Source organism: Miscanthus floridulus, chromosome 5 (assembly GCF_019320115.1).
Source record: "Miscanthus floridulus cultivar M001 chromosome 5, ASM1932011v1, whole genome shotgun sequence".
NCBI classification, from domain to species: Eukaryota; Viridiplantae; Streptophyta; class Magnoliopsida; order Poales; family Poaceae; genus Miscanthus; species Miscanthus floridulus.
Window position 1 is genome coordinate 36,192,997 of NC_089584.1, and position 10,446 is coordinate 36,203,442.

A 10,446-nucleotide genomic window follows, 5' to 3' on the forward strand; every position below is an offset into this window, starting at 1 on the left:
AATGAACTATCAAGGTATGCTTTCGTGGTGGGTTTAATAACGCCATGTTTATTATTAAAGATACAAATAGTCAATAAGTCTGTTTACTTATTGGTTTCAGCCAGTCCAAACTAGCCAATCAACAGTGTTTTTCTCTCACAACAAACCAGCACTAACCAGCTCAAACCAGCTCAGAAACCAACCAGCGAACAGACCGAATAAATGCATATTTACACTAATACTAGTAAGAAAAAACATATCCACACTACTCGAAGCGCAAAGGTCAATGATGACATGTGTGTATTCAAATAAATACGGAGCGAGTTTATACGATGCAAATACGACACCAAGAAAATTGCATGAAAATGACATTTGCCGAGGTCTATCCGACAATAGTTCCAAATCTGACTGTGCTGTGCTGTGCTCTCAGTACCTCGCTTGCGACTGGATTCCTGGGTTGGAGTGCCAAGAAACCTGAATAGTGAATAGTACTAGGTGGTGGATGGGTGACGCCACGATGGCACTTCCCTACCAAACTCTTTTTTTAGCGCGTATTTAGTCGGTGAAAGTTGGAAATCGGTTACCGTAACACTTTCGTTTTTATTTGGTAAATAGTATTTAATCATTGATTAATTAGGCTCAAAACGTTCGTCTCGCAATTTTTAACTAAATTGTGTAATTAGTTTTTTTTTCGTCTACATTTAATGCTCCATGCATGTATCGCAAGATTCGATGTGATAGATACTGTAGCACTTTTTTGGAATTTGGGGTGGGAACTAAACGCGGGCCTTTTAGGACACGTCTCGGTTTCTACACGAGCTCCTAAAATTCCTGTCACATCGAATGTTTGGACACATGCATAGAGTATTAAATATAGACTAATTACGAAACTAATTGCACAACTTGTGACTAATTTGCGAGACAAATCTTTTAAGCCTAATTAGTTCATGATTTGACAACGTGCTGCTACAGTAAACATGTGCTAATGATGGATTAATTAGGCTTCGAAAATTCGTCTCGTAAATTAGCCTCCATCTATATTATTGGTTTTATAATTAATCTATATTTAATACTCTTTATTAATACCTAAATATTCGATGTGACATGAATTTTGGAAGCGAGTAAAAACCAAATACCCTTACTACTTTCCCTACCAAACTCGGCGCTGCAGCAGAATATCCAACAGTGCTGGAAGGATCTTTGTCACGGTCGTACAAGTTGCAGCGACAGCAAGAAGGCGGCAAACACAAGCTAGATGGTCCCATGGCTGATGCGATCACGACGCGCCGTTTCCACCGTTAGTATCAACGGCCAGGATGGCAGGATCCAACCATCTGCTTCCGGTGTTTGAGTTTGTAGGCAATCTTTGGGCCCTGCTGCAACTGGTGATCAAGTCATCAAACGCTTGTCATTACCTAGAGCAGTTTTTTTTATAATTATAATAAAATGAAAATAAGAAAAACGTTGGCAAAGGGTATATATATGATATACATATACGCAGTAGATGCATCCGCTTGGGGTAGCATTATGTTTTTTAAGGGTCTCTTGACTCGTCGCTTTCTTGACACATTCTTTTTAGCTAACGTGCGTAAATCAGTAATCCCTTGATTATTTATTTTTGCAAGGAAGTTAATTAATAATGGTTTCGATGAGCACTGAACAGGTGACACATCCAGTTATGGCTTATTCGCTTGACTTATCAGCTAGAATCTACAGCATTTTTCTCTCATAACAAATCAGCTAAGACCGGCTTATCAGCCGGCTTTATTGTGGACCGACCTCTTTGTTTTCTCAAATATTGGGGCCCCCCGCTGAACTCAACATCATCCGATGTCTTTATCCAAAAAGAGGAAAAAAATCATCGATGCATGTAAACCTTCTCTACAAAGGTAGTTATATGTTTGGACCACAAGCTTTAATTGTTTTCTTTTATGGAACAATATATCATGTATATTGTGTGTGGTTACGTTTCTTATGGTGAAAATGAGGCTTGCCCACTTGAACTTAAAATCTTGACTTGACACCTATACTTATCTTTTTTTTTTAGATTTATTTAAGATTTAATAACGCTATTTTTTAGTGGTGAGTAGTGTGTCCATCAATTGTGAGACGCACGTGACAGAGATGGGCTCCAAGAGAAAAAAAATTGATCGAGCACACACTAAGTATTGGTGCGTGAAGGCCTTGTACAAAAATGGTTAGCGACTATTGTTACCGATCTTTGAGTGGTGGCTTGTGCTCTTACCCCCTCCGTCCTAGAATACAGTACTTTATGGCTATTCTCAGATAAAATAATAGAGAGGATAATAGACGCATGTATCCCTCACTTAACTTCCTAATCTATTGAGATATGATCCTATTCCGCATGATTAAAGGATGGAATATAAGCTTCCTTATAGAAAATATGGTAAGCACTCAATTACTTTCATCTCCCGTACAATAGCCTGCCAAGCAATGTTGGCGCCAAAGCAATTTTTTACAGTAAAATACAAAGAAGGAGCTCTACGGAGCAAAAACAAAAAAATTGAAGCCACATTTTTTACACTTCCCTCCACCTCCCAACGCTACATCCAAAATGAGGTGGCTAGAAAATTTCATCTTGCCTCCATCTGTATCTTTTTCCCTCCCAAACACTAGAGCCGCTCCTCCATTCCTATAAGAAGAGGCCAACAATCCGTAAATCCAAAATTATCAAATCATTCAAAAACCACAAAAAATAGGCATGCCAATTGATCTCAACGCAGCACCTAGTGAAGAAGATGAAGATGCAATACCTGATCTAAATCTATGTGCCACCATTGAAGATGGAGAAGGTGCTGGTATCCATGGAGAAGTTGTGCACGCCGTGCAAGACCAAATCCATGAAGTAGAAGACCGTGAGCCTGTTGTTCATTCATCAATTGATCTTAATTTGCGTCTAGGTAAATTTTATTTTGTAGTTGTAACTATACTCTAATCAATAGATACTCACCATTTCCCCCCTTGATGATCACGTAGATGAAGATGAAGAACCTGCCGCTGAAAGTGTTCATGCTGTCGAAGATTTGCATAGCAGCATCCAAAGATATGTGTTAAGAGAAGAACTGTTCAGAACATTTGGAAAAAGTAAAGAGGTGTAGAGCAGCAGGCACTGCAGTAGATCTTATTTCAAAGAAAGCAAAAAAATTGTGGATGGAAAAGAGTTGATATTGATTTGTCGCATGTTACAAATGTTCCTTTGAACCAAAGGACTACCATTAGATCTCTTGCAGGAGCTCTGAATGTTTCAAAAACAAAGATGCGCAAAGTCTTCAAGGAAGGTCTGGTTCGCCGTCACTCTAGTACCCTTAAGCCTTATTTGAGGGAACAAAATAAAAGGGAACGACTTCGGTTTTGTTCGACTATGATAGATGAGCAAACAGTTCATACTGATCCAAAATTCAAAAATATGTGTAACATTATCCATATTGATGAGAAGTGGTTCAAAGGCACTAAGAAAAACAAAACCTTCTACATGCTGCCTAGTGAAGATGATCCAGTAAGAACAGCGCAAAACAAAAATTTCATAGACAAAGTCATGTTTTTGTTTACTGTCTCAGTAGTTTATCATGCACTAGTACTCTTTGTTTATGTTTATTGAATAATCAAAAGTACTCCTAGATATGTAAAACATACTAGTGCACTACTACTACTTATTCATTTGAGTAGTAATCCTATTTTTTTTGTGTGTCATTCATATTTTTTGCATACAGAGGTACCATCAGACTAAGCATTTCATTTACCAAATCATTTAACCTCTCATCTTTTGCCTCATCTTTCAGCTTGCGTTCGATGTTTGCCTTTGTCTCATCATCTGTCTTAGCGTCTGATATTGAGTTTTCTGCACCACTTAATTTCTTGGTTGTTGCTAGTGCCTCCTTCACTTGAATCTTGCTAGTCCTGTGCTTGTCTGCAAGTTCAGATGCCTGACAATTCCTACAAAACTCGCAGACATTAGAGAGAAAGGAGGCAGTGATGCGTACAGGAAACATTATTAGAGTATCTGATCAACAAATCTAACAAACCTTAGCCTCATCTCCTCTAGGGGCACAGTCTCCTGTGCCTCCGAGTCAGGAACAAATTCGATGTCGCTCGCTTGGGAAGTCAATTTGGCTCCACCTCCTTCGTTGTTGGAGCTAGGGACAAATTCCAAGATCTCATCGCCACTCCCATCTTCCGAATCAAGGGCGAAATTGACACCCTCCACAGCTGGCCGAGGTTCAGGGTACCGCAGCCACCATGTTCCGCGCGCCGCCTTGCCCTTTCCATGCTGTCGGCCAGCAGCCTGAGGAGGAACTGCCCATCAATGAAGGTGGAGAGGGCTTGAGCGGCGACAATACTGTGGGCGGCACATCTCCTTCAAATCAATGTTTTCCTAAACGTTAAACGGTGAACAGTCGGTCACCTACCGTTTAGCCATTATTCGGGCAAAACAGTCCATTAAACAGGCTAAGCAGCTAATTTAACGGGATAAACGGATGATTAAACGGAGACAACGTACCATTGTGTAGCGTTTACATGATGTTTAAATGGGCTAAATGGCCATTTAGGCGAACAGTGCTTCAAATACCACCTGGATCTGTGAGTTTTCTCGGTGGGGAGAAGAGAACGAGAGCGGTGGGGAGAAGAATGGGAGCGGCGGAGTTCTCGTGGGGAGGGATGAAGGGATAAGTAGAAGAGAGAATAAATGAAAAAGGAAGTAGCAGATCACGTATTTTTTATTTAAGTAAACTTTATCTTCTTGTTCCCCAAATGCACTATATTTGGGGACACCTCTCAAAAGCCAGAACGTACTCTATTCTAGGACGGATGGAGTACTCAATATTACTTGGATTCACTTCTGGTCTATAGTGACTTTATCAATCTCATGATGTGTCGGTTTTGTCCTCTTTTGAAGGTGCTCATAGAATAGCATGAGTGCCATACATGTTTTGTGAGGCCAGTCTCATTAAAGATTTTGTATCATAATTTATAAACTTTCTTACATCTACACATTATTATACTGTGTACATGTAACCGAAATTCCATATTACACTAATACATGCGCTTTATTGTAAATATATAACGCTAGACTCATTTTTCTATTATCTATGTATTACATATTTGTGGTAGAACCGTCTAAAATAACATGCTTTCAGAGGCTCTCGTCTTCCACTAGACACTAAGCACCCTGAAAGTTAGCTACACCGGGCAGTTCCATCGAGCACACCCCAAGGGAGAACTCGAAACAATCCACATTTTACATCTAGAATCTAATAATGAATACGAGCTTACAATACTTAGTCCATTTTATACAACAAGAGTTTTGGGAAATTATTTATTATAATATCAGAGTTCAGAGTGTGATAATTAAACAACAGAACGAAAATAAACATCTAGCAAAAACAATACAAGGATCCATCTGTGCCCACCAGAAGAATCCTCCATACAAGAGTTACTACTCAAGCTACACCTACAACAGGGTAAAATAAGCCCTGAGTACACAATGTACTCGCAAGACTTACCCAACTAGTGGGAATAGTTTTCTGACTCTCAAGGATTTGATAGGCAATATGAGTTTGTTGTTTTCTTTTTGTTTGCGAAAAGCATTACTAGAAGTGCATCCTTAAGATCAAGTTAAATTAATAGTCATGATTACTTTATTAGCTAACCATTCTAGGTAAGCACCTGTTCTACTTTCAAGCAAGGGTTAAGCAATCAGAACCATTTCACCATCTTTTATCATCAAGTTCTTACTACGGTGCTAGACCATAGCCAAGTCATACCATCTCATAGAAAGGATGATTCATGAACCAATGTATCCCAGTTGGGTACCCCAAAACAATCACCCCATTTGTTCCCCAGGCACAAACAAGACTAACCCATTCCACTCCTATCACAGTGTGGCAGAACCGCCTAATCTAATACCTCACAGGAGTGCTTGTCTTCCATTAGACACTAAGCACTCGAGGGAGAACACTAAATTACTCAGTTCCGTCGGGCACACCCTAGGGGAGAACCCAAAAATCCACATTTTTGCCATTAGGATCACAAATGAGAGAATAAAGCTTACATCATCATTAACGATTTCTTACATCACTTTTAATACAACATCAGAGTATAATATTATTTATTATAACAACGGAATGTAATCATATTATCAGAGTTATGGGCAATTTAATTGAATAGCGGAATATAAACATGTGATCAGAATTACAGCGGAATTAAATATCTAATCATGACATGATAAAGTATTGTTATATAAACTACGACAACAGATTATGAAACTTTCATTTATAAAAGCATTTGGTGAGAGTTATAAATAACAACTACGATCGCAGCGTAAAGGAATCCTCGCTGAGCCCACTAGGAGGTATCCACACACAAGGGTCAGCTCTAGCATCCACCTATCACCTACAACAGGGGGGATAAAACCCTGAGTACTCAATTGTACTCAGCAAGACTTACGCGATAGGAGGAAAGAAAAGACTTCAAGGATATGCAAGGCTATCTGGCTTGTGGGTTGCATTTACAGGAAGCATTACTAAGCGTGCGTCCTTATATTCGATTTTTATTAATAGCCGCATTGGTTCATTAACGAACCATTCTATGTAAGCACCTGTGCTACATTCAAGCAGGTGGTAAGCAATTAGATTTCCTTTTCCATCTTTCATCTTTCATCTTCAGTTCTTACTACGATGCTAAACCACAGACAAGCCGTACCGGATAGCCCGATGATTCGCGAATCAATGCCCCCAGCTGGGTATCCTGAAAACACACGCCCCGCTTGTACCCCAGGCACAAGTAGGACCAACCCATCACTCTCCTGTCCCGGGTGTCCAGGTCCCCGTCCAAACTGGGACTCCAAGCCCCCACCCCTGAGTCCCGGACTCAGTGCGGTGCAAGGACCTCCTCCACCAAAAACAAACCCTAGCAGTCGGTCCGGAAAGAGCCGGATCCACGACAAGAGAGCAACAAGTCTTCCAAGCGCCCATACACAAGTATGTGCTCAGGATAATAAGTCTGTGACCTACCTAGAGTCATATGCAACGATTGGTCCTTAACCGACCAGACAGGAAAAAAACGGTGTAACCAAGCTATGACCCGCCTCCGCGGCGACACAACTTCTTACACCCACCAATACCCAAACCATATCCCTGCCCGGTCACCATTTTTCCTTTCCACCATTTTATATTTTCCAAGTGATAGTAATCCCATAATATATTTCCTATCTCTCGCGAGTGACAGGCAATCACTCGACTTCTATCGGAGCCCTATAGCATAGCATTCTACACGATCCTATCATACTAGTAAGACTCATAGGAATAAAGATATATATGCAAGTGGGTTTCATTCAACTCCTTAAACTTAATGCACAAATATAATTTAAACTGTAGAAAAGTAGGGGTTATGCACCGGGGCTTGCCTGGGTAAAATATAACTAAAAGTTAGCATTCCATCTTCGTGATATGATCACCATAGCATCATCTTTCAGCTACTCCAGTTGATATCATCGATCCACCGTCATTCCTATTATGATATGTATTAATGCAAATGCATAGATGTAAATAATCAACGACAGCCGAAATTCTTAGAAATCCAATCACGCTTCCAAAAGTACCATTTCTCCAGCAACTCCCGATGACTCCACAATCCATCGACGTCCCTCCGTCGGCGTTGAACTCGCGGTACTCGGCAAACAGACATAATTAAATATTCACATAAATTCAACTGCGTTCCAAAGATTATGAAACTTTACGGATAGGTGGGGTTCGATTTTAGATGAATTTAGGAAGAAGAAGTGATGGAATCGGAGTTAGCATAGCAGAGATATTAATTGTGCAAGGTGGCCGCTAATTAATCACGAGGAGAGAAAATGAAACGTGATTAGTGGCCACGAGCTGCCGCTGGTTATAAGAAAGGGAAAAGGAATAAAGAAATTGGTGGAGTGGATTAATGGCTCATGACTCTTGACTTTACGTGTATAGGAGCTGAGTTGGTTCTCGGCTTTGCTACTAGCACATGGCATAGGACAAGCTGTTGCTATGGACTTAAACAAAGAGCAGGGCGGGTATACGGCTAGGATTCTTTGAGAGAGACACAGAGAGCACCGAGCGTTTGTGCTCCTCAGCTCGTCCACCATGGACAGCTGCTGGACTTTCGCCTGATGGCGACTCTGGCCATGACTTCCAAATCTAAGGGCATGGGGAGGTAGGGGAGGTATGGGGACTATCTACCTTGGTCTATTGCAGCTTGAGGAAGGAGATCAACAGAGCGTAGCCTTCCCAGGCAAGAACAGAGAAACTCGATTTAGAGAGTAAGATGGTGAGCGGCGGAGTGGGATGGCTCGGTAGGCTTGGCGTGTCCTTTATAGGCAGGAGATGCGGGGCTGGAGGTGGAGCTGGCATTTGGCTAGCTAGTCATGTGAATTGGATTTCACGTGATGAACTTGGAGTGGGTCTTTGGTCATGAGTGCATTAATTCAAATGATAGACTTTAAGTGGTCTTTGGACTTGACGAGCACATCAGGACTAGAGTGTGCTTTGGGCTAAACGTGCTTGGTGGTGAGGTGCTGATTCATTCATGCAGGTCAAGGAATTAATGGGGAAGGAGACCATAGGTCAAGGAAACATTAGAGAATGAGAAGATCAATTGCAGATTAGCTACCTCAACTGATTATTGTAGCTTGGGAGAAATCGATAGACACAACTTTCATGGACAAGAACAGAGAAACTTGATTTGAGAGAAGCAAGTGAGCAGTGGAGCGGAACGACTCGGCGTAACCTTTTAATGGCAGGTGACGCGAAGGCGCAACAGCGACGCGTCGTAAGGTTAGCGTCTAACTAGCTTGCTTAAAGGTAATAAAGCGAGTTTATATGTATCGTTCTATTTATTATTGGATTTTATTTTATTTATAAAAGTTGATTTTCATGCTTAATCTAACCGAACAAAACGTTCTCTAGAATTGTCGTCGGACATTCCTGAATATTTCTACGCACTGCATAATTTATCTTGAGCGTTGATTTGAGTCCACGAAACTAAGTCATACGGGATTCACTTGTTGCAGCAAGTACGTTTTAAATTAAAAACCCGAGAAACTTGTTTCGGAAATTTTTCTTAGGCCTAAATCATGGTGCTAAATAAACTCGTAACACCAGGGGTGTTACAACCAACCCCCTTAAAAAGAATCTCGTCCTGAGATTCGAAGCTAGAACTAGAAGGGAAAAACGTAATTATATTTTGTAGATTAGAGATTACACGAAAGATTACACGACTTCGAATACTCAACCACACGGGGATCTAGGGATACATGGTTAAGAGCAACCTGGTACAATCGAGACTTAATCTAGAAGTCAAGATAGACGAGGGCAATTGAGAAACAACAAGATAATGATTATCCAAAACATAGCGTAGCACCAACAGATCCAAAAACAGTCGACTGAGAAGTAAAACATCACAAACCCTAAGATCGAGCTATCCAAAGGTAGACTTGAACCTCTCCGAAAACTAGATCCCTTCTCTTCAGGTTAAACCATCACCTCAGACTGACGAACCTAGCTTCACAAGGTCAACTGGATTTCGTAGCTCTGCTCCGTATGCGAGGAGAATGGGGATGAAGAAGAAGAGCAAGGACCAAGGGTATCTTATAGTGGTGAATGGAGGTGGAGCGCAAATCACCGGTAGTGGAGGCGGAGTGGATGGGATACATAGACGGTTCATGCTGTGAACATAAGATCGGACATGGTGCGCTTCCTGTGCGAGCGGTAGAGGGGGAAATAAAGGAGAGGAGAGGGGGTCCGCTCGAGGAGAAAGGCGTGTGGGCGGTCGTGTCACCAAAAGAAGAGAGAAAGGAGAGGGAAGGGGAAATGAGGGGGGGTCCGGTATGGGAAACAATGGTGCGAGGTAGAGAGCCGACCGGACGCTAGGAAAAGGAAAAGTGCACAGTGTACAAGGACGGCGAGTGCGGCACAATGCTGCGGCCACGCGAGAAAGGGAAGCTAAAGGGCCTGACACAGACGGCGTTCACAGGGCATGCAACGAAATAACCCGGCATACATAGCGTGGTCAACTAAACACAGGGCTTGGGACATGACATCCACTCAGACTTTTACAAGCACTCCCTACTACTCGAGACTATCCTTCCTTACTACTCTTCTTTTCTTTCCTTTACTCGACCACATCTGTCTTTCATGTAGACTAATACCATGCCATACTTTCTTCCTCCAAAACCACCTCCTCTTGCTTACTTTGAGAGAACACTAATTCATCGACCCGTTGTGGATTTCCTATTTAAACACCTGAACATTTTCAAGAAAATTATTTGTAGCAAAAGTGTATGGCGGTGTAACTTAGTAAAGGTACTTGGTTAACAACCTCGATACCAGCGCGTGCCGAGCAGTGTCACCATGTGGCAGCTGTTCCACAGGGAGCCCTCAGTTTCATCGCAGCACCATAAGCTTTTAACCAGGC